At 44.3% G+C, this 8,178-nt stretch overlaps 3 non-coding genes and 1 pseudogene across 3 annotated transcripts; 1 reads left to right on the forward strand and 3 right to left on the reverse strand.

Annotated features, from left to right (window-relative positions):
* The first annotated feature begins 1,249 nt into the window (after positions 1-1,249).
* On the forward strand, positions 1,250-2,316 carry LOC148137758 (uncharacterized; annotated as a pseudogene).
* An 801-nt stretch (positions 2,317-3,117) lies between these two features.
* On the reverse strand, positions 3,118-3,199 carry trnas-aga (transfer RNA serine (anticodon AGA)). The gene has a single exon. It is a non-coding gene; the product is annotated as a tRNA-Ser (tRNA).
* Positions 3,200-4,636: 1,437 nt separating this feature from the next.
* On the reverse strand, positions 4,637-4,709 carry trnar-ucg (transfer RNA arginine (anticodon UCG)). Its single transcript has one exon. It is a non-coding gene; the product is annotated as a tRNA-Arg (tRNA).
* Positions 4,710-6,838: 2,129 nt separating this feature from the next.
* Positions 6,839-6,920, reverse strand: trnas-aga (transfer RNA serine (anticodon AGA)). The gene has a single exon. It is a non-coding gene; the product is annotated as a tRNA-Ser (tRNA).
* Positions 6,921-8,178: the final 1,258 nt, after the last annotated feature.

An 8,178-nucleotide genomic window follows, 5' to 3' on the forward strand; every position in this document is an offset into this window, starting at 1 on the left:
GTGGTACGCCGCCAGTACATGAACACCAAGAAGAACATGTTCCATTAACTACAACACTGTTTTCTATTGGCAAGCCAATTACTGATCAAAGCTGCAATCTCTCCCACAATTCCATTCCACCGCATTTTGTATAATAGCCTATTGTGGGGAACCTTATCGAACAACGTTCTGAAACCCATATACACCACATCAATCGGTTTACTGTAATCTCCCTGTTTGGTCACTTTGTCAAAAAAGTCAATAAGATTCGTTAGGCAAGGCCGACCCATCACAAAACCGTGCTGACTGTCCCTGATCAGATTATTCTTTTCCAGATGATCATAAATCCTATCCATAACAACCTTTTCCAACACGTTACCAACAACTGCAGTGAGACTCACTGGTCTGTATTTACCAGGGTTGTCTCGACGACACTTTTTGAACACGGGAACAACGTATGCTATGCTCCATTCCACAGGCACTATTCCTGTACCAAACGATGATTTGACGATCGATGCCAAAGGCTCATCAATCTCTTCCCTTGCTTCCCAGAGGATACTAGGACAGATCCCATCCAGCCCAGGGGACTTGTCTGTTATCACACTCTGCAGTATTTCTATCACCTAATCCTTGTGAAACACAATCTCTAGTACTCTGGACGCAAGTATCTCAGTATCTTCCTCGCCAACATTTTCATTTGCTATAGCGAACACTGTCGAAAAATATTTATTTAGCGCTTTCCCAATCTCCTCTGACTCCACACACAACTTCCCATTATTATCCTTGATTGTCTCAAATTTAACTCTCGTCATTCTTTTAACCCTGACCTACCTATGGAAAAGCTTAGGGTTAACCCTGATCCTATCTGCCAACAAGTTCACATGTCTCCTCCTGGCTCTTCTCAGCTCTCTGTTTAGATCTTTCCTGATATCGTTGGAACTCTCGAGCGCTCTAACTGAGTTTTCACATTTTGTCCTAACATAAGACTTCTCGTTCTTCTTGACCAGGGATTCCACTTCCTTAGTAAACCACGGCTCACGCATTCTATATCTTCCTCCCTGCCTGACAAGTACATACTTATCTAGGACACACAGGAGCTTTTCCTTGAATAAGCTCCACATTTTAATGTGCTCACCCCCTGCAGTTTCCTACCCCATTCTACGCTTCCTAAATCTTACCTAATCTTCCTAAATCGTGGGACTTGTGCCTCACAACACACTTCACATTCAACAACCAGATATACGAACAAATCAACGGAACACCCTTGGGCTCACCGATGTCGGGACTCACAGCAGAAGCAGTAATGCAAAGGTTAGAGCAGTCTTACCGCAAATTCAACCCAAACACTGGTTCAGATACGTGGATGACACCTTTGTAATCATTAAAAACACGGAAATAGAGAAAACACACAGGATCATCAACGCCACACTCACAGGAATCCGATTCACCAGAGAGGAAGAAAAGGGCAACCAACTCCCATTCCTAGATGTGATGGTACAGAGAACACCTAACGGAGAATTCACCACAAAGGTACACAGGAAAGCCACACACACAGACCAAGTCCTGAATTATGAGAGCAACCACCCCAACATACACAAACGAAGTTGCATCAAGACACTATTCAAAAGGGGCACAACACACTGCAGCACACCAGAACTGCAAAAAGAGGAAGAGGAACACCGATACAAGGTATTCGCCGAAAACGGATATCCTCGCAATTTTATCAACAGATGCCTAAGGGATAGACCACGGAAAGAGGACATGCCACAACCCAAAGGACTAGCCACACTACCACACATCAAGAACATCTCCGAACTGACAGCCAGACTACTGCGACCACTAGGACTCTTAACAGCACACAAACCAACAGCCACACTCAGACAACAGCTTACCAGAACTAAGGACCCGATACCCAACATGAGCAAAACTAATGTAGTATACAAACTCCCATGCAAGGACTGCACAAAACACTATATAGGACAAACAGGAAGACAGCTAACGATCCGCATCCAGGAACATCAAATAGCCAGGAAACGAAGCGACCAACTATGCGTAGTCGCCACACACACAGACGACAAGCAACATGAATTCGAGTGGGACAACACTACTATTATAGGGCAAACCAAACAAAGAACAGCCCGGGAATTCCCAGAAGCATGGCACTCATCCACAAACTCCATCAACAAACACATCGACTTTGACCCAATATACCAGCCACTGCAGCGGAGAGCTGAAACTGACAAGAGGAAGCGGCAAGGACAGGCCACTATAAATGCCGCACGAAACACCACAGAAGCGCTTCACAGGAGGATCCCAAGAACTGAGGATGCCACCTAGACAGGGGACGAAACGTTTCCAACAAAAACTTCCAGCTCGGCGAACAGAAACATATCTTTGTCTTGAGTGTTCCAGAGTTTTTCATTGTCCCAGAGTCCAGATGAAGTTTGCATTCCTCACGTACGTGAGCGAGAATGATTTCAATGTCTCAGATCAGTTCCTGTCCCGAGAACATCAGAGTCAATCTCCCGTCCTGTACTCGGTCCGACAGTTCACACTTCTTCATTCTCCTCTGATTCCATTTCCCAAAGAGTTTCTCAAGATTTCCAAAGCTGGAGCCTAAATTATATGGTTTGCTTCCTAAACATTTTTTCAACTGCCAGATGCCAATATTTTCACAGTATCTCTTCACAATCCTCTGGCTTGCACCATGTCCAGGGATGAGAAGTCCCGTTTGGTGGAGAGATTCCCGAGGCTGATAAATTTCACTTTGGAACAAAAATGGTGAAGTGGCGATTTCCTGCGGTTGTTTCTAATGATTGGAGAGGGAGCGGTGGGGAATGAGCACTTTGACGAGCAGGAGGAAGTGTTGCCACTGACCCGAGTCAGAGAACAGACGACAGGGATTAAAGGAATCTAATGAAAAGCAGCACTTCTGCTCAGGACGTTCAATAACAGCTGCAGAAACCCGATGTGTCGAGCAGTGTATCTGGAAAGAGAAACAGAGATAATGTTTTAAATATGGAACATTTCTGATGAAGAACTCGAGTTTCCCAAGTCTAATCAAATTACCGGCCTGGTTCACAAAATTGTTTTTCTGAACTTTGAGCGAAAATTGTACCAGCAGGAAAGCATCCATAATGTAGCCAGCAGGATTCGAACCTACATGGGGAAACCCCAATGGATTTCTAATCCATCGCCTTAACCACTCGACCATGACTACAGACTGCTTAGGTGCGTTGAGCATTGACCAAATCAGCCGTGATCTCATTGAAACCTCTCGTTGACTTGATGAGCGAAATGCTTCCATCTCCTTTCATACCTTTGCTGTCATTTGTCAGGTGCGAGACACCAATGTAAAAGAAGAAAAGCACAAAGGTAGGAAAAGATATTTGCAGGCAAACTGAGTCAAAATTATTTATTGAAAGGAAAATCACACTTGGCAATTTGCCATATCTCTTTGCGAACATGACCAGCAGCAGTAAGCAAAGGAGCTATTGATCTGAGTATTCTCGGACCTGAAGCAAACAAAGTTTAGTAACATATTCATTTATTTTTCTGGCGAACGAAATGATCTTTCCTGATGGTTACAATGAAAGAGATGGTTCCCAATAAAAGACAGAGATTAATTCGCATGTAGATATATTTCAATGTGACACGATTCATTTTCAGTCCCTAATTAACCCAGAGATGGAGGAGGTGAGTTACTTTTCTTCACTCTTCAACTCCTCAGCACGGAGGTACAAACATGAAACCGCTAGAGATGGAGTTCTTGAATTGGGAACCAGAGACACTGAAGAAACTAGGCAAAAGTGAGGACTGCAGATGCTGGAAACCTGACCTTAGATCAGAGTGATGCTGGAAAAGCACAGCAGGTAAGGCTGCATCCGAGGGGCAGGAGAATCGACGTTTCTGTTGCCAGTCATGCTCCGCTGCACAAACAATTTTCGTTTTTGGCTCAGATTTCCAGCACCTGCAGCTATTTGTTTTATGTTAACCTTCATAATGTTTTGGACAAAACCAATGACCTGCCAGCATCGGAAAATCGGCAGAAATACTGGTACACCGATATGTTTGCTGAACAATACAACCATTCCATGAGCGGGAATACGATCCGGGCCACAGTGCTGAGAATACCGAATCCTCACAAGTAAATAACAAGACCAGGCGATAGATACTATCGTATTTGGTGTAAATAAAACACCCTGTCTGAACATTTTCGTTGCAGAATTTTTTCAAATTGTATTCGAAGATTTACAAAGTGGGAAAAGGCCATTCCGCCCGTGTGCATTGCGGCTAATTAGAGAGCCATCTTTCCGAGTCGCAGTTTCGAACTTTGGCTCAAAGTCTCGTGTGTTCTAATGTTTCCAGGTCAAATGTCAATGAGTTTATCCTATGTTCTTATATGGCACAATAATGGGACAGAAGTATAACGAATTGTAACTCTTTTGAGGAACTCATGCTCATTTTCACCCATAGAGGGAGACACACCAGAAGAAACCGCCAAACTGACGGAGGTGTCCGTTGTGGAGAGCTGGAATTTGAAACAGACAATAGGACAAATGCAAGCTTTACATGCGGAAACACAGAGGCGATGTCCCGAGAGAACTTCACAGGGGAGCGTCAACGTACAACACGGTGAAAGCGAAACAGTCCCCCTTGAACCAGGTAGGACTCGAACCTACAGTCTTTTGATCCGAAGTCAGACGCGTTATCCATTACGCCACTGGCCCAAGAGACAAGCTGGCACTTGGCAGAATGTCGATATGTAATGCCATGGACTTTCACGGAATCAGAATTAAAAAGGTGAACAAGCAGCGAAGATAATCACCAACATTGCTTCACTTCGAAGTTTCCAATTTGTGAAGCAGTGCCTTTCACTGGCAAAAGTGAAACATTTGTCCTCAGCTGCCTGCTTCAGGGTCGCGTCCTTCTCTGCTGGAAGTTTCCATCGTTTTATTCACAGTCACGACGCGATTTCATGATCCACTCCAGTGAAAAAGTGTCATGGTGTCGTCCAAACAAGACCCTGCAGAAACTCGGCGAGAAACCTCTGGTCATTTCGAGCTCTGGATGTGGAATTAGACGAGATGCGTGACACCTTTTATTGGCGCCGCCACTTCACTGAAATTAGCGGCTCAAAACGAGTCGTTGTTAGCATCAGCTTGATTTGTACCTTCCTGCAGTGCATTTGCTGAACAAAATCAGATCGCTCCCATCCGGCCCAGCTGACTTATCTATTTTCACACTCTGCAGTATTTCTAATATCTCTTTCTTGTGAACCTCAATCTCTTCTCGTCTAGATGCAAGTAGCTCTGTATCTTCCTCGCCAACATTTTCATTTTCTATGGCGAACACTGTCGAAAAATATTTATTTAGTGCTTCCCCTGTCTCCTCTGACTCCACACACAACCTCCCACTATTATCCTTGATTGTCCCAAATTTAACTCTCGTCATTCTTTTATTCCTGACATACCTATGGAAAGCCTTAGGGTTAACCCTGATCATATCTGCCAACAACTTCTCATGTCTCCTCCTGGCTCTTCTCAGCTCTCTTTTTCGGTCTCTCCTGATATCGTTGGAACCCTCGAGCGCTCTAACTGAGTTTTCACATTTTGTCCTAACATAAGACTCTTGTTCTTCTTGACCAGGGATTCCACTTCCTTAGTAAACCACGGCTCACGCGTTCTATATCTTCCTCCCTGCCTGACAGGTACATACTTATCTAGGACACCCAGGAGCTTTTCCTTGAATAAGCTCCACATTTTAATGTGCTCACCCCCTGCAGTTTCCTACCCCATTCTACGCTTCCTAAATCTTACCTCATTGCATCGTAATTTCCCTTCCACCAGCTGAAACTCTTGCTTCGTGGAGTACACCTATTCCTTTCATTCACGAAAGTAAACCTGAGAGAATTGTGATCGCTGTCTCCAAAGTGCTCACCTACTTCCGAATCTAAAACCTGGCCAGGCGCGTTACCCAGTACTAAATCGAAAGTGGCTTCGTCCCTTGAAGGCATGTGTACGTACTGTGTCAGGAAGCCCTCCTGCACACACTGGGCAAAAAATGACTCACCTATCGTACTCGTACTGTAGTGATCCCAGTCAATATTTGGATATTGTCTTGAGTGTTCCAGAGTTTTTCATTGTCCCAGAGTCCAGATGAAGTTTGCATTCCTCACGTACGTGAGCGAGAATGATTTCAATGTCTCAGATCAGTTCCTGTCCCGAGAACATCAGAGTCAATGTCCCGTCCTTTACTCGGTCCTACAGTTCACACTTCTTCATTCTCCTCTGATTCCATTTCCCAAAGAGTTTCTCAAGATTGACAAAGCTGGAGCCTAAATTATATGGTTTGCTTCCTAAACATTTTTTCAACTGCCAACTGACAATATTTTCACAGTATCTCTTCACAATCCTCTGGCTTGCACCATGTCCAGGGATGAGAAGTCCCGTTTGGTGGAGAGATTCCCGAGGCTGATGAGTTTCACTTTGGAACAAAGATGGTTAAGTGGCGATTTCCTGCGGTTGTTTCTAATGATGGGAGAGGGAGCGGTGGGGAATGAGCACTTTGACGAGCAGGAGGAAGTGTTGCCAGTGACCCGAGTCAGAGAACAGTGGACAGGAATTAAAGGAATCTAATGAAAAGCAGCACTTCTGCTCAGGACGTTCAATAACAGCTGCAGAAACCCGATGTGTCGAGCAGTGTATCTGGAAAGAGAAACAAAGATAATGTTTTAAATATGGAACATTTCTGATGAAGAACTCGAGTTTCCCAAGTCTAATCAAATTACCGGCCTGGTTCACAAAATAGCTTTTCTGAACTTTGAGCGAAAATTGTACCAGCAGGAAAGCGTTCATAACATAGTCAGCAGGATTCGAACCTACGTGGGGAAACCCCAATGGATTTCTAATCCATCGCCTTAACCACTCGGCCATGACTACAGACAGCTCCGGTCCGTTGAGCATTGACCAAATCAGCCGTAATCTCATTGAAAGCTGCCGTTGACGTGATAAGCTGAATGCTTCCATTCTCCTCTCCCACCTCTGCTGTGAATTGTAAGGTGCGAGGCACCAACGTAAAGGAAGAAAAACATAAAGTTAGGAAAAAATATTTGCAGCCAAACTGAGTCAAAATTATTGATTGAAAGGACAATCCCACTTTGGCAATTTGCTAGATCTCTTTGCAAACATGACCAGCAGAGCTGATCAAGAGAGGTATTGATCTGAGTGTTCTTGGACATGAAACAATCCAAGGTTAGTGACATATTCATTTTTTTTTTCTGGCGAAGGAGCTGGTCTTTCCATATGCTCACAATGAAAGAGATTTTTCCCAATAAAAGACGGCAAATAAGTCCCATCTAACGCTGACACCATCGTGAGCGCTGCTGTTTCACAATACCACAGAGTCAGGGTCAATTCCCGCCTCATGCAACTGAATGTGTGGAGTTTGCACATTCTCCCCGTGGCTGCGTGCACTTGCTCTGGTTTTCTCCCATAGTCCAAAAATGTACCGGTTAGGTGAAATGGTCGTGCTAAATTGACGTGGTGAATGGAGAGGAATGCATTGGGCTGGGGCGGGTCGGTGTGGAGTTGCTGGGCCGAAGGACCTGTTTCCATATTGTAAGTATTCTAATCTACGGTAATCAATGGCCAAGGTATGACCCACGTTGTTCGATGGGGCATATATGACTTTTCGATTGTTTTTCTTCAAAGTTTCTTTACAATTCAAACGGGAGTGGAAGAAGGGAAATGAATGTCTCCCATAATTCTTGCCTTCTTTTAGCATTCACAGGCGGTATTTTTCCTGTACTTTTTTTTACACTGTGGTTACTGTTCATGTTCTTGTAAGCTACATCGGCTGGTTTCCTCTTTCCTCAATGTTCCTCATCTCTACCCAAACACATTTTCCATCCTTATCTCCTGAATCAATGTAATTTCTAACCATTGCATAATTGCCACGGAAACTGGGCTTTTCACACGCCTGTGTATGTCATTTTCCAATATTAATTGATCGTTTACTGTGTTGCAATTGCGCATGTGAAGAAGAAAACAGAAGAGAGGCAGGTGGTCCTGGGTTTCAAACGCACGTAATTGCAGCTAAAACGCAGCTAACTGCACACAATGCAATCACGGAAGCATCCACCGAACCGTCAGGAAGCACACAATAAGTACAATGCTGGATGCCATGTCAGGAATAGGA

Source organism: Chiloscyllium plagiosum, unplaced genomic scaffold (genome assembly GCF_037043375.1).
Source record: "Chiloscyllium plagiosum isolate Xiang-an unplaced genomic scaffold, Cpla_swu_hap1 HiC_scaffold_42, whole genome shotgun sequence".
NCBI lineage: Eukaryota > Metazoa > Chordata > Chondrichthyes > Orectolobiformes > Hemiscylliidae > Chiloscyllium > Chiloscyllium plagiosum.